At 43.7% G+C, this 19,380-nt stretch overlaps 1 protein-coding gene across 1 annotated transcript in view; it reads right to left on the bottom strand.

Moving 5' to 3' along the window:
* AMN1 (antagonist of mitotic exit network 1 homolog) overlaps positions 1–8,880 on the bottom strand; it is a 37,700-nt gene extending 28,820 nt beyond the window's left edge. The window contains exon 1 of the mRNA XM_087764778.1: positions 8,862–8,880. The gene's annotated coding sequence lies outside the window, so the exon portion shown is untranslated. The remainder of the gene's footprint in view (positions 1–8,861) is intronic.
* Positions 8,881–19,380: the final 10,500 nt, after the last annotated feature.

Here is a 19,380-nt window from a genome sequence, read left to right as displayed (position 1 = left end):
ATTTTTCACGATGAGGGTGGTGAAACAATGGCACAGGTTGCCCAGAGAGGTGGTAGATGCCCCATCCCTGGAAACATTCAAGGTTGGGTGGGATGAGGCTCTGAGTAACCTGATCTAGTTGAAGTTGTCCCTGCTTATTGCAGGGGGGGTTGGACTAGATGACCTTTAAAGGTCCCTTGCAACCCAAACTATTCTATGATTCTATGAAGTCTAAGGCAAAGAAGGCATTGAGAACCTCAACATTTTCTATCTTTGCTTTGCAGTGTGAGGTTCTGGTTCTGTTGGATCTCAAGAAAAAGGCACAAGATGCTTAAGAGAAAAATGTGTTTTTAAAAGTTACAGTAAGAAGTCTTACACGTCTCTTCCAATGCTGGGAAACACGTAATGATACAGCATGGGGCAGACCTCTCTGGCAGTGCCACTGCTATGCAGAATTCTTCTGTGGTGAGGTTCAATGGCCTTATTGTTTATCACACCTTTACAGTATTCTTCCAAGTAAAACAAAGCCATCAATCTCTTACTTGTACAATGCTGAATGTTCTAGAGGGTACACTGAGGTTTGCTGAAAGCGTTATGCTTTTACACATTCCCATGGGAACAAGCTGTTGCAAAGAGTACGTACAGGTTGCATTGTTAATGGCAGCACATACTAATGTCATGTTATATGCTCAGGTTTAGCAGTCACTTATGCTAACATATGCACCTCTGTAATCAAAATCTACAGTTAAACTCCACCTAAGTTCTGCTTGAAATCACTCTCTCTTCTTTATAATGCCTTCTGTGGTAGCCCACTACAGTATTCTTTTTCACCATGTCCCAGCCCCATTCAGGAGTGGGCCCATTTTTTCTCTTGCACTTCTTTTTGTCCTTTGCATCCCTCACCAGATGTATTTGACTTTCCTAACCCTGACTCTGGCACACTTGGACAGTGGCTCTGTTCCTTCTGGGTCACCTGTCCTTGCTTCCACTTCTTTTATGCTTCCTTTTCATGCTTGAGTTCAGTCAGGATCTCCCTGTTCATCCATGCAGGCCCTCCTCCACCTTTACAGGTTTTCCTGCACACTGGGATGGACCATTCTTGACCTCGTAGGAGGTGATTCCTTGGGACCTCTGGATCTTTGGACCTCTTGATTCCTCTGGACTGCTCTTCTCTTCAGGATCATATCAAATGGATTCATCCAAGTAGATCCCTGAACAGGCTAAAGTCCAGCCTCTTGAAATCCAGGATTGTGATCCTGTTTTTTGCCTTCTTCCCTCCCTTCATGATTTTGAACTCCATTTCAAGGCAGCCCCAGCCTTCACATTCCTGACTAGGACTCCAACTTGCTTGTAAGGATCACTGCCAGCAGAGTATCTTCCCTCATCAGCAACTCAATCTCCTGTGTTAAGAAGTTTGCAAAGCACTGTGGGATAATATTGGAAGATAGGCAAGGAGGATTATAAACATGCTCAAGTGACCTGCAGCTAGGCTGTAGACAAATACATATATCACACTAATTGTTATTTATCCTTGTGTGCTTGACAAGTAGAACATCTGTGTTTAGATAGCATAGGCCTATGATGGACTTAGAGGCACCCTATTGGACATGCTTGAAATTCCTGCCCTGATCTTTGGAGAAGATCAAAGCACAGGGGTAAACTACGCCTGCGTGAATCCTTGATAAACAGGCAAAAACAGCAGGGCCGGCAATCCTCCAGCATGGACCGAGCTCAGCTTGTGTGCCTCTGCCTGGGTGCTGCTTTGGGGATCCCCTGGTTGGCGAGGTAACGAAAATAAATTTACTCTTTGCATTTCATCCATAGTTTTATGGTTGCTCCTGCGTCCTGCCTGTGCTGACTCACATTTGGTGTAGTCCGCAGGATTCAGGAACAGCTGTGCCATGGCTGGCAAAAAAGGCAGTGACTCCCCATATTCCGGGATGGCCCAGTACTGAGCACTGGACCCCTGTGGCCACTTTCCTGCCTTCATTGGCTCTGCCGGAAGCATGGCCTGAAATAGATGACAGGGCAGTGGTTATCCCCCAGATAATTGAAAATGGCTATGCACGGATTGCCATGGGAAGTGGCATCGGAGTCATCTCACAAGTTAGCAGGGAGATTTGGATGATTATTAGTTACCAGTCTTACAGCTCTCAACCGTGAAGATGTAGCATTACAGAGCAAAATGAGAGAGCTGGGAAGGGAAATCGGGACTTTACAAGATGCAAAGGCGATTACACGAGAAGTAATTACTACTCAAGCAAAGCAGTGCCATGGGCTGCAAGGTAGAGAGGCTGGTAGAGCACATTGCTAATAAACCAAGGGACAGATATGGAAAAAATAAGGTTTTGATTTTGCAAGTTCATGCTGTCACCACAAAACCTTCTCGGGGTCCTGAGGAATGGGGTGGAAATACTTGGAGTGAGTCCTCAGACTCCAAGTTTGAGTTTGAGCCAGATTTAGAAGGCAGGGGAGGTGGTAGAAGCACGACCCCTCATATGACTGAGTGGGCAGCAGGAACAAGCAGATGGGGGAGTGCAGGTCATGCATACTTACACCCTGAAAAAGTTAAGGGAATTTTCAGAGATCTATCAGCGAAAGAGTGCCAAGACAGCAGAAATGAAGGTTTGGCAGGTCCCCCAAAATTGCCACCACTGTAGCCTCTTACGATGAGGGGAACTGGTGCCCCATGTTCCTTTAATTATAGAGTGGCAGTCTGGGGGGATTTTACATGTATTAGCTCTGGTGGATACTGGAGCTGAAGTTACTGTATTACATAATAGTATTAATAATAAAGAAGCCACATCACAGATCTGTGGATCAGGAGGAAATCCAACCTTTGCTCTCTGAGCTAAGATTACCTTAACAATAGGAAATGCCACTCCATTTACCATGATGGTGTTAATCGCCCCAATTAAAGAATATATTTTGGGTATTGATGTATTGGCAGGATGAACAATTGAAACTTTAAATGGTTGCTTCTGCTTCGGGACTTCGCAAGTGGGATTTGCTATTCGATCTATAATTGTCTTGCATGGATTTCCGAAGTGGGATCCTGTTGTGCTGCCCGTGCCTGCCAAGGTGGTAACTGTAAAGCAACATCATATTCCAGGGAGGAGAAGGAAATTACTCAAACCATTCAGGCACTTCAACAAGTGGGAAACATTAAGGAAACCATGACTGCTTTTAATAATCCTATTTGGCCTGTTTGAAAACCAGACAGCACTTGAAGAATGACTGTAGATTATAGAGAATTGAATAAAGTCACTCCCCCACTTGCAGTTACAATACCAGACATGGTTACTCATAGAAAAAATTAGCAAAAACTTACAACCCTGGAAGGTGGTGACAGATCTTGCTAATGCTTTCTTTTCGATAGCCATTGCTTCAGAAAGCCAATACCAGTTTGCCTTTACCTGGCAACAAAAGCAGTATGCTTTCCAAGTATTGCCTCAGGGATACAAACACTGTCCCTCCATTTGCCCCAAATGATAGCAGCTGATGTAGCATTATGGTCAGGTACCGTTACTGTTTACCATTATATTGATGATCTATTGATTATGGCAGAGTCACCAGAAGAAACGGAAGTAGCTGCCAAATCGCTGAAAGCACATTTACAGGACTGAGGCTGGTCAATTAATCCAAAGAAAATACAGGGCCCTAGTACTACTGTACAATTTTTGGGAATAGTTTGGCATGGACAGATTAGAGAAATACCAAATAAGGGACAGCAAACAGTCCAGCGATTTCCTGTACCAGCCACAGTAAAACAGCTACAGGCCTTCTTGGGACTTGTAGGGTATTGGAGAAATTTTGTCTCACATCTGGCAGCATTAACGCGCCCTCTACAGAAATTAACTAGGAAGAAGGGCGTCTGGCAGTGGATCAAGCAACAAGAAGCCTTTGGTACCAGCAAAAATGCTTTGATTGAACATGTGCAATTATACACTCCTAGGCGAGGATATCCTTTTGAATTAGAAGTAACAATTCTAGATGATATAGTCTTGTGGGGATTGTGGCAGATGACTGGGCCAAAAACTCAGAAGGAACCTGTAGGATTTTGGTCCAAGGCATTACAAGGCTCTGCTATACATTATACCTCAATGGAAAAACAAATTTTAGCTGTAATTTGGGCACTACAAGAAACCGAAAGAATCACAGGCCAAGACAGCGTGACTATACACACGCCCATACCTATTCATGGGTGAGTTACTGATGATTCTGTTCGGACCCATGCAGGGGTAGCTTAGGCAGCCACACGTTGGAAATGGAAACGTTATTTACAGCAACGATTGCTACCAGGAAGACCACATGTAACCACTCCATACACCACTCTTCTAGGAACTGTATCATTTAATCATATGCCCACACTAGGGGAAACTCTTCCCCTTGGAAATATCTCTACGTCTCCGTGGAAGAAGATCCCCCTCACGACAAGTTCATAGAAGAGCACAAAAAGATGCCTGGTTTACCAATGGAAGTGCAACATACACGACAACTGGACAAAGACAATGGAGAGCAGTTGCATAGGCTCCGGTTCCAGGAATTATATTATGGCAAACAGGTGTACAGGCATCTAGTCAGTGGGCTGAATTCATTGTAGCATCTCTTGCCATCCTGGAGGGGAAGGCACATTACTTGTATACAACCCAACTGTTAGTGTATAAAAGCCTCACAACGTGGTTGCCTTGCTGGGCCCAAGAGGACTGGCACGTACAAGAATACCCTATATAGGGAACAGATATACGACAACAAATTTGGCAATATGTACAAAGGTATCCTTTAAAAGTAAGGCACGTCTCAGCTCATCAAAAAGATCATTTGCTTGAGTCACAAAATAGGGAAGGAGATGATATGACCTCCGCTGAAGTAACATGCTCAAGATATAAATGCACATGTAGCTTGTGGACATGGCTCAGCTTGTACTGCGTGCGCATGGGACATTGCTCACAATCAAACCTCTCTGCTATTACATATTTATAAAGCATGTGCACATAATTGTAATATTTGTATGCAGCTACATTTAAGGCCATTATATAGGCCACGAGGAAAGATAAGACAGGGTCAGTGTGCCTTGAATACCTGGCAGGTCAATTACATGGGCCCCCTGCCCCTGTCAAGGGGGTGGCAATACGTATTCACTGCTGTGGATACAGTGTCAGGACGGTTTTTTGCTAAACTCACCAAATATGCTAATCAACAGAGCACAGCTGAAGCATTAAAACAACTCATTCATCAATACAGACCTACTCACCAAATACAAAGTGACCAAGGAACACATTTTAGTGGACACAGTGTTCAAGATTGAGCTCAAGGGCTAAGGACAGACTGGATATTTCACATTGCCTACCATGCCCGAGCTAATGGCTTGATTGAAAGAATGAATGGGATATTGAAAGAACAATTAAAAAAAGCTAACCAGTACTAAAACTTTACAACATTGGAGCTCACATCTCACTAAAGCAATTTTTTTGTTAAACAGCTAGAACACTCATAATCAAACACCCTATGATCGTATTACAACACCTCCAGTACAAAACACTGAAATTCTTCCAGATGGTATCTCTCCCAAAATATTAACGACCGGGGAAATGGAATTGTTTACACCAACAGATTGTGTGGTGGAACCACAACCTATTAGTCTAGACGTGAAGATTCATATAATAACCCCTGAGAATGCTGTATGGTTCTGTACCCCAACTTCTCCTCTTATTTTAACATCCTCGGTTGATATCAGATTCTTAAGTTCTTGTATTTCAGGTGTCTTCAACAAATACCTGTGCTTTATCTAGAGGAGACAGCGTTGAAATGGTGTTATTGGTGTCACAAACCCAACATCAAATTGAAATTCAATCTGAAAAAGCACAAGCCATAGCTCTTCAATCTGTGTGGGCAATTACCCCACATCAGGTTATCAAACCTGGAGTAATATTAGCTAAAGGAGCTGGAGCAACAGCACACGTACTGCTGGAAGGAGACGGCACTCCTGTTTTCCTCCCTTATCACAGGTTGGCTCATCATGATTTGTAGTCAAAGCACATGCTTTGGTAATGTATTCAGTAGCAAGCATAGCACCTGGCATGTGCTCTAGCACAAGGTTTAAATTGGACAAAGGCAATTGCTGCTTTGAATTTGAAGGTAACAGCTGTGTGCCAAAGAACATTACAAAATCAGTTTATGGTGGACTATCATCTCCTTCTTCAACACCATAAATGCTGCACTAACTTTGAAAGCATGTGTTACTTCAACATAACTGATGAATCAGCCAGCATAGAGGACAACATTCAACATCTCCATCAAATAAGCAACCTACTGGTTGTGCCTGGCTAGCAGTGTGGTTTAATTCCCTGACAGAATGGGTGGGACACCTGATCCAAAGCATTATTGTAGGGATATGTTTATTCCTTTTTCCATATGTGTTTATTACATACCTCTGTAAGTTACCCTACACCCTGCAAGCCCAAATGGACACCTCCAGCTTTGCCAGCCCCAGCAGAAGTGGTCCCTTGAGCAAAGGGGTGGAATGTGGGATAACAACAGAAGATTGGCAAGGAGGATTATAAACACGCTCAAGTGACCTGCAGCTGGAGTGTAGAAAAATACATATATCATACTAATTGTTATTTATCCTTGCATGCTTGACCAGTGGAACATCTGTTTTTAGATAACATAGGCCTATGATAGACTTAGAGGCACCCTATCAGACATGCTTGAAATTCCTGCCCTGCTACAAAGAAGATCAAAGCACAGAGGTAAACTATGCCTGTACAAATCCTTGATAAACAGGCAAAACCAGCAGGGTCAGTGATCCTCCAGCACGGACCAAGCTCAACAGTGCATGCATCCCTGCTTGTGTGCCTCTGCCCAGGTGCTGCTTTGGGGATCCCCCAGTTGGTGAGGTAATGAAAATAAATTTACTTTTTGCATTTCATCTGTGGTTTTGTGGTTGCTCCTGCATCCTGCCTGTGCTGACTCACACAACTCTAGATGGATTTGGCTTTCCTAATCCCCACCCTGGCACACTTGGACAGTAGCTCTGTTCCTTCTGGGTCACCTGCCCTTGCTTCCAGCTCTTGTATGCTTCCTTTTCATGCTTGAGTTCAGTCAGGATCTCCCTGTTCATGCAGGCCCTCCTGCCACCATTGCAGATTTTCCTGCACAGTGGGATGGACCATTCTTGACCTCGTAGGAATTGATTCCACGGGGGGGGGGGGGGGGGGGAACCAAAAACAACACAACAACCAGCTCTCCTGGACCTCTCTTCTCTTCAGGATCATATCAAATGGATTCATCCAAGTAGATCCCTGAACAGGCTAAAGTCCAGCCTCTTGAAGTCCAGCACCTTGATCCCAGTTTTTGCCTTCTTCCCTCCTTTCATGATTTTGAACTCCATTTCAAGGCTGCCCCAACCTTCACATCCATGACTGGGACTCTGATTTGCTTGTAAGGATCACTGCCAGCAGACCATCTCCCCTCATCAGCTCCTCAGTCTCTTGTGTTAAGAAGTTGTTAAAGCACTCGGAAATCTGCTGATTGCTTGTGCCCTGCAATGGACACTGGCGTGGCTGAAATCCCCCATTAAGACCAGGGCCCACAAATATGAGGCCTCTAGTTGCTCAAGGAAGGCTTCATCTAGAACTCCATCCTGAAGAAGTTGTCTTTAGCAGACACGCACCACATTGCCCATGTTGGTCTACCAATCCTGAGCCATAAACTCATCTGGTTCATTGTCTGGCCCTAAGCAGGGCTCCATGCAATCCCACTGCCCTCTCACATAAAAAGCAACTTTCCTTCCTCACCTTCCTAGCATGTCCTTCCTAAAAAAGTCCATATCAATCTGTTGTAGTACTCCAGTCATATGCGCTATCCCGCCATGTCTCCATGATCCCAATGATATTGTAGTCCTATAATTTCACAGCGCTCTCATTGCTCCCACTTGTTCCCCATGGTGCATGCATTAGAGTACAGACACTTCAGAGAAGCACCCAATCATACTGACTTCCTAGAAAGGGTATGGCAGCATTCCCTACAATGCTGTCCTGTAGGCGCTTGTTTGTACGCATGTACTTGGGTGACCCCACTTCAGCCCTATTTAGTTGATGATAAAGTCCCCTCCGTTCACATGAGCCCACACCCTTTGCTTGATAACCTCATCCATAACTTCTCCACTTGATTGTCATCCTCTTTCCCCTGTCATTCCTAGTTTAAAGCTCTTCTTACCAGGCTGACCATCCTATTGGAAAACTCCCTGCCTCTCCCGCCCCACAACTTAGTCCAGTGGATCCCACCTTTTCCAAGCAGTATTCAGTCCTCAAAGAGCATGCCATGTTCGTATAAATCAAAACCCTATCGTTGTTGACCAGCAGGTCTGAGGAGACACCAAATGGGCCCTTATGCCCTCGACCATCACCCCAGAGCTATACGTATCATATTTGGTACTTTTCAGATCTCCCCTGGCAATATCATTGATGCCCATGTGAAAAAGCAGCAGGGAACAATAATCAGAAAGCCAGAGAAGCCTCTGCAGGCTCTCCATGATATCACAAACCAGAGGCCCTGGCAAGCAGCAAAGCCCCCCCAGAGAACAGGTCAGCAGACAGGCCTGTTCCCTACATCAGAGGGGTCACCACCTACTAACCCTCAGTGCTGCCTTCTGGTGCTCCTGTGTGGCTCAGGGTCAGCCAGCTCAGATGTTTCACCTGACAGAGCTCCCAGCCTCTTTTCTGCAACCATGGCACTGAACATATTTTGTAACTACAAATCTTCAGGTAAAGCATGGGCCTTCCTCCTAGTAGTCACCAGCTTCCAGCTTTCACCATCCTGGGACTCTCTACTGCCCACCCTGATAGACAGACTCAACCTGCCCCTCCTTCAGTACATACCTCCCTGGTTTCTTGAAGCTGTAAGGTCTGAGAGAAGATCCAGTCAGTCTCTTGCACAATCTCTGATGATGTATAGTATGCTGACCCCCTCCTGCAGCTCCTTTGCCTAATAAAATGCCTCAAAAACTGTGTATCTCCCTTCAGGCTAAAGGAGGATCTTTGCCTGCTCCAGACCAGCACCCTCCTTCTGAAGCTCTGCCTGGGTCAAGACCTCTAACATTACAGGAGAAGTTTTTCCAACAGCTGCTGAGGACAATGCCTTGTAGCGCACTCCCACTGCTGCTGAGGAAATATGTGTTATTATGAGATAAGGCACCAACCCTTCCTGCATCAACTGCACTCAAAGATCTATGCTTTAGGCCTGGCTCTTATATAGGCCTCTCCTGAGCACAGGCTGAAAGGGTGCCAGACCCTCCTTAATCAGTGTCAGCTGGAACAAAAACTCCAAGGGCCCTTTGATCAAGGACAGCTGACAGAGCTCTCCTGCTAGACCTTGCTAGAAGTCAAGGCCTACTGTAGCTATCTGTTCCCAACAGCAGCAGGCACCCTCCTCAAAGGCTTCCCAAAAGAGTTCCCAGAGGTCTATGCCAATGATGTTAGTCAAGGGGCACGGTGTTAGGAGAAAGGGTGTCAAAGACTTTAAAAGCAGTGCAGGTGATGAGGTATTCTGAACGTCACCACGGTTGGGAATTCTGCACAGCATGCCATGGCTACCTTGAAGAGGTCTCAAATGCTGACACACCTTTGGCTTCCCAGCATGAAAAAAGGACATGAGATTGACCCATTACTCTTAGTTTCTAATTATTCAATAAATAGCATTTAACCGTGTATACTTGTGAGCTGCCTTTTTTATTGAGATCTAGAAAGAACCTTATGCCTGCTCTGGTGTAAAATATAGCATTGTTTAGTGGAGGATAGAGATTGTGAATATGCAAACATATATGGTGTGATCCTTTAACAGCCTAAGCATTTGATCGCATAATTACTATAAACTACTTAAAGTGTAGCAACATATAATTATGATAAATAAGATCTCAAGTTCTCCTAACCTGTTAAGGTGTGCAGGACCCCCAGTGTTGCCCCTAGGGTTCACGTTTCTGGCACAGTGGCTCCGACGGTGTCCTGTCTGGCACGTTGAAGTGCTCTGGAGGACAATATTTGCTTCCATAGCAGCTGGTCCCAAGACACTGGGGTCTTCAATGCTGATCTCTGATCTGCTGCTGCTGCTCTGACTCCATAGCTTGTGAATTGGCTTTTTAGCCCCTTTAGTTTCTGTGACCTGCGATCTTTTTACTTTCTTGTTTTACTCAGACTCATGTTCTCTGGTGAATCGCAGTCTGTGAGACTGATCCAGAGATGGCCAGTCCCTTTGTATCCAATACTGTCTTCCTTATGCAGCTGACTTAACAGTTACATTATTCACCATACAGCTTGCCAAAAGCTGAATATATTTTTGCTAAATCAGCAATTCATTTATGCTAAATCAGGGACTCAGTTATTGTCTCAACACAAAAAATCTCTGTATATTTGTGCTGGGTTGACAATCTGGTTACTGTACCATCTCAGTGCAAACGTTCACATAACCATGAGCCTGTGACCTCCTGCTGCCTTTAAATTTCCTCCTACAGAACAATACTTGAAACTGCTGGAAAGGTATACTGCAATATCGTCATGAACTGATCTGACTGGCAGCCTGTGCTGACATCTGGGTACAAAACCCCCTTAGCAGCAGAGATTCTTAGGGGGATGTGTGACACTGAGTACAGGCAGAGGATGTGAGGTGGAAATGTTACACACTTGGACCAAGCTGCTGCCCAAGAGCCTGACACTGAGCCAGGTCAGGCAGAGCGAGTGTTAGGTTCCCCTGGGCTCAACTGCGCCATCTGGTCGGAGTGGTGGATGGGGCTGGTCTCAGGTGATGGGATGTGTGCTTATGTGTGTGCGAGTGAGAAGCTTTCCTCAGCACAGCCTATCCATCGCTTGGTCTGTTAAATTAATTGAATTTGGCAGTCATGTTGTTTGGTGTTCCCTTCCTCTTCCTGAGAACTAGGAACTCAGTATTTTGTTTGACAGAATTATCAACAACCACCAGGCTTCCCTGCTCCACTGCTGTGGGACACCAGACTTGTCTGGACTTCTTGGTGCTGAATGTAGACGTCACCACGAGTTCAAGCAGGGGATAGCGGGGTCTGACTTGAGCAAGATCCTTATCTTCCAAAACAAACCTGACATGACGCCCAGGGTGAGGTGAAGGCCTCACAGCCCGCTGTTGCTTCAGTAAAGGCAGAAAGACCCCTGTACATCTGTACTGAATTCCCTGCCCCGTGCTGACCTGTCGGGCCCTGCCGACATTCCAGAATTAACAACCCTTGCTAAGGGCCAATCAGCACATGATAACTGACTTAGTCCCACCTCACCAAGAGTATAAATCTGGCATTTAGAATCCTCCATTTTGAGGATAAGAACTCCAACTACTGGATGGGTCAACGGGCCTCGACCTCTCTCCTCCCCAAGCAGGGACGCCTCTTTGGTAAGATTCACGCCTCCAACTACGTCAGATGTTACCTGGGAAAGTATCGTTAACAAAGGCGCTGAACTATTAACTTGAGCTCGATTTTTGCAGTAAGTGTATTTAGCAATGGCAATTCCAAGTTTGTTATATCTGTCGCCTTAATAAATCATCTATCATCTTTTCAACTTTGCGAAACCATTCCAGTGAAAGTCCTTGAGAGGGCTGACAGGTAACGTTGACTCTGATAAGTGGCTACACACACAATCCTTTAGACATAAACTGTTGACAAAGTCTGAGACTAAGACTGGACCTAGCTGCACCCAGGCTCCTCTCTGAGAAGGAGTTCAGAAAGCAAGGGGGTCCTTTCTGAACCTTGTGACTCAACAGGAGGGCTTTCTCCCCCCAGCTACACGTCAGACTCATACTCTTAATGCAACAACTACTCACAGAGATTTGTGTCTAGCTTTTGTAAGATCAACTTTATTTGATTAAAACTCAGTTTCCAAAATCATTCCTATATTTCATTTTTTAAGACAGAGATCATGATTCTGGAAGACTTTCTTAGATAAAACTGAAGAGATCAGAACTGCATCTGTAAGAGAACATTTTCATCCATTGTGAAGCTATACAATAATCTCAATGTATCATAATCCAGAGTTGCACCCACATTGCAACAAGGCCTCAAGAGCTGGATACTAAATCCTACACAAGCACTTGTGGTTTGTTTTCTTTAATGATAGCAAGAAAATACTTGCAAAGGAAGCATTAAAGAATGCTGGAGTGATTGATTCTGCATACTTGGCTCTGAAACAATGGCACCCATGTAACTAGTTCATTTTCTTGCAGCCTTGTACACAATCTAAAGATCATGCTGTTTCCATTGGTTGTTATACAATTATTCTTGTTAAAAAGTTATGTAACTTGTACAGTGGTTGGCTGATTTTCCAAGAGGCAGTTCCTTTTTTTCTTAGACATCCTTCAGGATATGCTCTTCTGATAACATAAGCAGGGCTTTCCAGATGTGGCATCTTGACAACCTTTGCACATGCTACTTATGCATAGCTTACATTCTTGTTCTAGGGTCAGCGAATAGGTTGTGCACACATTCTTGTCCAAGGTTCATTAAAAATTTTTTCTACAAAACAACGGTTCATTAAGAGGATATATATAAATAGACATTGCTTTTGCATTATTCTTGTTATTACTATTTGTCTAATTATGGCAGTGTTACTGTCACTTTGATCTATCAGGTTTACTTAAAGGTATTCGATTCCCTTCAGGTTATGACACCAGATGGACCTATGCTGAAGTGAGTAATCATAAATCTTACTTCACTTGCACTTCAGAGCTCTGTTTAGTACTTAAGGAGCCAGGAGGTCACTGAACTGTAAAAAAGGAGGTTGACAGATGAGTTTAAATATCAGTAAAACAACTTTATACTTTCTACTGTGTCTTGTTTGACAGCAGTTTGGTTTTTTTTTTTCACTTACTGACGCACAATTATGGCTTGGTTCTCCAGGCACAAGAGATGATGGGATTCTCTCAGTGAGGACTTTATTTTCAATGATTTTGAAGATATGTGCTGTGTTGAAGAGGATACCAGAGTATGTTTCCAAAAATATGTCCTCTACATGAACCACTGTGTCAGAGTCATGTACCTTAGTAAACAATTGAAAATTCCCTTTGTTTTTCCTTTTTCAAAACAAATGGTTCTGTGTACAAAGCTACTACTTCATCTTTCTTGTCTAAGACCGAAGAAGAAGCAGAAAAGGAAAGGAGACTGCCTTAATCATAAAAAATGCCTGTTTGAGTTTAGAAATGTTCAGGGGTAGTGACAGACGAGTGGCATCTTTCAGAGTTGCAATTTCAACTTGATAAAATTTTGACAGCCTCTCACAACTGACCATATCTGTCCTCACCCACAATTCATTGTTTCACATGAGGAAAGGATTTGCCACACTGTTTATGGTGTTGTGCATGCATCCATGAACACTGGTGCTTCAGGTCGTTAGGCGCTGAGGGGTGCTTACTGTAGCAAGAACGGAACATGCCGTCTGCGGGTTGCGTGGGAGCCTTCCCATTCTATATGCAGGAGTCCCTTCCTAAACATCCCATGACTCCTTTCTTCCTGTCTTATGACCAGCTTTTTAATAGGTGACACTGCCTTAACACTATGGAAGCACCAGCTGAGTCTCCGTTTCCCAATAATTGTTAGGAACACAAAATTTCCCTTAGTTTTCTCATCCCACCTTCAAGCGCCTGCTTTCTGTCAATCTTTCCATGAAAGGAGGAGCAGCAAGGAAACCGCTATGGCTTCTAGTGCAGATATTCTATGTTATGCTGCAGATCATTAGCCAGGGGATCCAACTAGTAGTGTAGGACTGTGAAGGTGAGAAAGATAGCAAGATTGCAGTGATGACATGGATTCTTAGAAACAGCTACAGTCTTAGTTCTCTCTTCTGAGTCTGATAAACAAGTGAGGGGTCTTAAGAGGTGAGCTGTAGCCACTGCAGAGCAGCTGCAGAGCTTCAGAATGACAGACATAATGATGGACCTATACAGACATCTCTGTGTGGGAAACTGCAATTTTCAGATGTAGTTAATGAATGCATTAACTATATGCATTACATATACAGGGTGCCTTGAATACCTCATTGTAAAGGGTGAAATTTTTTCCTGTCTCAGAATAAGATACACAGATAAGCGCATCTGGCTAAATAGCCTTGTAGCAAGGAAAATGCATTTAGATATCCCAAGGTAATTTTCAATTGATTGTTTATTTACAACTGGCAGACTTTTATTACATTGCAGATTACATCTTATTCATCTGTTGTACTCATCTTGAAGCCTTCAGAATGGCTTCCATTTCTTTTATACCACAGATCTTGTGACTGTTCACTATCTACATATTACAATATTTTTCTTACATAATGCCTTTTAGCCCATAGCATGTATTAAGGAATTTCTAATTTCCCAGGCAAGTTCAGATTTTTCTTGGACTATCCCCTATAATACCACCCTGAGTTCTTCAGAGCAATGCAACCAGTTTAACACGTTCAATTATGTACTTTGAGATCAAGCAGAATGGTCTCACTGCATAATTTCATTTTGAAAATAACATTTATGATGCTTCCATGGATAGCTCATCACAGTTCTTGTTAATGCAAATCACATGGCTGCGGCTGTGTTGGCCTGATGAATCAATAAGGCAGTCCTCACCATCCTTAGAAACATTATTCTAAGACAGTGCTTGAAGAACTAGTTGGAGTAGGCAACTTAGTTTTATTTTTGCAATATAAAATACAAAAAGGTCACCCTACACCTAATTACTTCCTATGAGCCTACCTTTGCTCTCTTAATATCAGTGTCCTAATTTGATCCATTATTACTTCTAATACCTTCTTAGCTCCACATTATCTTTGGTCCAGGCAAAACTACATTGGTCCTGATTACACTACATCCACTGAATCCACACTAATGACTTGGGCTTTGAGAGAGGTGTCACTCAGCTAGGAAGTGATTTCAAAAAGCAAGAACTATAATAAGGCCTTATCCCTTTAGAATAAGAAAAATGTTGATTACACTTCCCTATAATCTCCAGGAAAGGTCACGTGATACGAAGAGTGAAAGGCGGCTATCTACAAATGTCAAGTCCTTTCCACAAGTACCTGCTTCTTTATTATTGCAATATACAATGATACAGACATAGCATTAGTCTGCTAGAATAATGGATATTTACCACTGAGACAATGATAGTTCATATGGATTTTGGAAGAGACTCCATTTTACATTTACTTAGAGAAGCTAAACACAGCTTTATATATATAGGTTTACAGCTTTGACTTCCTAACATAGATATTTGTAGTAAAAGTATTAAGGTTACTGTGACTGGATTATGAATGGAATCACTTGCATGTGAAAGCAGCAGGAAAAACAATAGAGGAAGGGTTGTAAGGACCTTGTGTTGATCCCTAACTAGGGAGATGACTAACAGCAATAAAACTGGTAAGCACTGAGGAGCATGCTGTTTGTATCACACCCAAAGACCTGCACCCAAGATGTCCATGACACATATGACTTATCAGCAGAAGACCTGCAGTGTCAGGGCCCTGAGGACACTAATAAGGCTTAATAGACCTGACCAGCCTCACCTGAGACCTCATCCCCACAGCACGGGCTCAGGAACTCTGTTTAAGCTGAGCCCTGGGCCTTTACTCCTTACCTGAGCTGCGTTAGAGGAGTGCTGATCTTCAGCTCAGCTCAGCTCAGCCCAGCCCAGCCCAGCCACAGCTGTGCCTATGCCTAGCTATGGAGCTCCTTGATCTAGCCTTCAACCTATGAACTGGCTTAACCCTGCACCTGTATCATTGCTATGACGTTGTCTCATGCTCTGGACTCTTGGCTGTCATCTCTAGGTCTGGCTTGCTTCCCTTGCTCTGGTACTGTGGGCCTGGGCCCTGGCTGGTGAGGGCTATGAACTGCGGGCTGTAGGATCTGCTCTTGGGTGCCTGTCCCCTAGGGAGTGACCTTGGTCTTGTTGCTTCCTGATATGCAGTCTGGCAGCAGGAGGATAGCAACAAGTTTACAGCATGCTGCGTTGTACTCTCTCTTCCTTTTAGACCAACATGAAGACAAACTATAGCCCTGATGATATTCCTATTTTTGTCAGGATAGGCCTGTCAAAATAGGAAAACAAAGATGATAGGCAGAAACTTTACTGAAGGCCTAGAGGTGCTGAAGGGAGCAAGGTTCCAAGGCAATTAATTGCTCTTGCTAGAATTACTGCTGAAGCCTACAGGATCTGTCCAAAAAGTAACTAAAACTCCTGTCATAGTCAATCAAGAGGACCTGAAGAGATGCAGAGAAGACTCAGTAGCTGTTTTGTGTCCTCCAGGTGACATGCAGGTGATCCTGGTGAGTCTACTCTGATACATACATCTTTGGTGCTTGGAGTATGAAAGAATGAGTAGAAATGAAATAACTTTTAAAGTAAAAGCACCTTCCCCTTCCATAATGTCTCACAGTGAGTTTAGTTACTTTTATTTCCTGTATTAATAGCTTACAACAGTTAAATAATGTATTTGATAAATCACCTCAGTTCCTGGACATTTCTGTAAATTAAGAATAAGGCAGCAATGTGTACCATAATTAATCAATCAATTCTTGAATGTCTACTGCTGGGTGAGCTCTGTCAGACTGGCTTGCACTGATTCTCAACTACTGATAGTTAAAGGGGATGGCATGTGTCTTATCTCTGATACCAGAAGGTTTCTTTGCCCAACAGCCACTATCTGTTCTTGCTTTCTGGTTTGTTAGCCTGTATGAATTATAGGATCCTCTTTCCATGCTAACAAGTGTAGTATTTCTCTTAGGACACAGTATCTCATGGTGTTAGCCAGTGTAGTTTGTGTCTGATCGGTGGACTCTGTTGTTGAAACTGGACTTGATGCATGTCAGTAAGAAAGCAGACCTTGTGTCCCTTCAAAAGATGACTGTAAGGTATTAATACACTAATCTCCTGATCTGAGTGATGGTGGGCCCAAATCACAGATAATGGGTGGGTGAGGGGAAGACAGTCTGTACAGCCCCCCTTTCAGAGCTGGAGCTGCGGTCGTGTTTGTGTAGGAGACCACAAGCAATGCTGGGGTACAGTGAATTCTGTAGTGGGTGAAGTAAAAACAATGTTTCCTCTTCTTTCTCTCCAGCAATTTCAGAAATGGTCTTGCATAAAGAGATAAAGTAGGCAGAAATATACCAGCGAGTGCATGAGAACCTCATTAGTTCATATGGAGAAGAAATGTGGAGAAGGAAAGTGTGATGATATGGAATTTGAGGTGGAAGATAAGTATTGAAGGCAGGCTGTGTTGTGTGTATTTCTTTGATTAGTGTGGAAGCTGGTTTGAATGACTAGTCACCGTGTTACTGAGGAGTCTGCCTACTCTCTAGCAGACCAGTTATTGACTATCTGCATCACAAAAAATGCTCAGCTGCAAATTCAAAATGGAATAAGCCTTTAAGAGGTTGATAGTGTTGATAAATGGCAGGAGGCTCCTGGAAGATGAAAGGCAGGGAAGCAAGATGTGTTAGCTAAAATAGTGGCTCTGCACAAGACTAGCAAGATCTAGGTTGGAGACCGCTTTGGATACCTGGAGGCAGAAGCTCAGGATCAGGAAGGATGCGTATGAGCAGTTTGATAACTAGCAAGTATCTGAGATGCTTTACCAGAGGCTTAAGGCTTTAAGGTAAGGGCTTGAAGTTTGACAAGCTGCTGCATAGGGCTGACTAGAAGATTTGACTTAAGAGACACACTCATGCTGGCAAGAATTTGCAGTCAGATTGAGTAAATAACGCTTGTTTTCCAATATGAAGCCACTGGGACTCAAGTTTCTGCAGGTTTTTAAACCTTGCATAGAAGCCCACAGTTTGAAAGTTCTGGTTGCTTAGTATTGTGAATTTTAAGCAATGTGTGGCTGTAGGTTTCCCTTTTAGACTAACTGCACAGCTTATGCTTGCTTTGCGAGTTTACTTAAAGCAGGTTTAGGTAGAAGGATTTAGGCCAACATCATTGACTAGTACCTAGCAGACAATGGGAAACCAAGCACTAAATGAGTTGCTTAACCCTGGATTTCTTACAGTGTTAAGAGTTCAGGTATGAAGTTAGGGCAAGAACAGTTCAGGGAGCCAAAGAGCTGCAACTGGCCTGGAGAAGGTGCTGTGGTGAGACCAGCAGCACCGTAGAGAAGTGTGTCACCAAGATGATTCTTGGGCAGGGCTCAGAGTGAGTGAAGGCTTTGCTGGGGTGGAAGCTGATCAGCCATCCTGAGGCAGCGAGTGGTGTCACTGTGGCAAAATCTTTTCAGAGGAGGTGGAGCTGGGGCTCCTAGAGTAGCTTTTCTCTCTTGTTTCCTTTTCACCTATTTTCCCAGTGCTACCTGGGAGATGTGCTGCACTTGGACTCCTCTCTGCAGTTTTGTGCTCAACCCAATAGTCCTGCACGTGCGCTGTATTTTGCGTAATCTCCTTATAATGGTGCAATCAATACTTATCACCCTTGTGCATCTTCAACAGACATTTGCCAGCTGTTCTTGTTTCCTGTTATTTTACAGGTGTTTGATCTCTCATACTGTAGCCTTCACTTAAAACGCTCTGCCTCCCTTGAACACCTATGTTTGGTTCATTCACAAAAAATAGCTAGAAGTGCTCAATTTCTTTGTCTAGGTAGGAATAAGTAATTACCTTAATTTCCATGAGCACCCACTAATTCACAAGCCCGTTGATGATTTTGTGTCTAGCAAATGACAGTATCTCTGAAATGATGGTATGTAAGATGACAACTGTCATTATCTCAGGAGTGGTCTGCATTGTAGATGTTTTAGATTTTATTTGAACCTGTCTGTTGGGGGTTGGTCTATCTGTACAACCACTCGAATCTTGTGAATTATAACAAGGGGGGAAGAAATAAGGCTTTACCTTATTTGAATAATGATGAGAATAATGATGTAATTGCCTGTAATGTGAAAGGAGAACAAATTTGAAGCAAAATGGTGTAAATAGGACAGAGGTGAGAAGGAGTGACATGGAAAGACGAATATCTATGAACATTAGAAGATTTGTGGTATCCAGTGAGGGCTTGGAGCTGGTTGACGTGTATCTCCTCCCCTCTGTGTGGCGATGGGAATGCTCGGGCTGCAGTGCCCGTCACGAGAAGAGTGCGAGGGGGGCAGCTCCACAACACTCTTCTCCCTGGCTGCAGGAAGTGGCTTGGGTCATGGGCCCAGCTGGTGGACATAAGCTCCTAGTGCTGAGCAATAAACAACATTTTGCGTGCTAAACTCGTCTAGACGTGCCTAGATGCTTCCTAATTTTGCCAGTGGAGTCACAATGTGTAAGTGCTTGTGGTTGTTTCATGAAGCAGGTTAACTTAAGCTGAACAAGATGCCCCTGCTGCTCAGGTGTTTGGGAATGGCAAGAGGTAGCAGTTAAGAAACTATTTGTGAGGCAAATGTG

Source organism: Nipponia nippon, unplaced genomic scaffold (genome assembly GCF_047370975.1).
Source record: "Nipponia nippon isolate SJK-2023a ecotype South Korea unplaced genomic scaffold, ASM4737097v1 scaffold_3, whole genome shotgun sequence".
Lineage (NCBI taxonomy): Eukaryota > Metazoa > Chordata > Aves > Pelecaniformes > Threskiornithidae > Nipponia > Nipponia nippon.
Note: the sequence above shows the minus strand (reverse complement) of the source record. Positions and strands in the feature narration are given on the sequence as shown.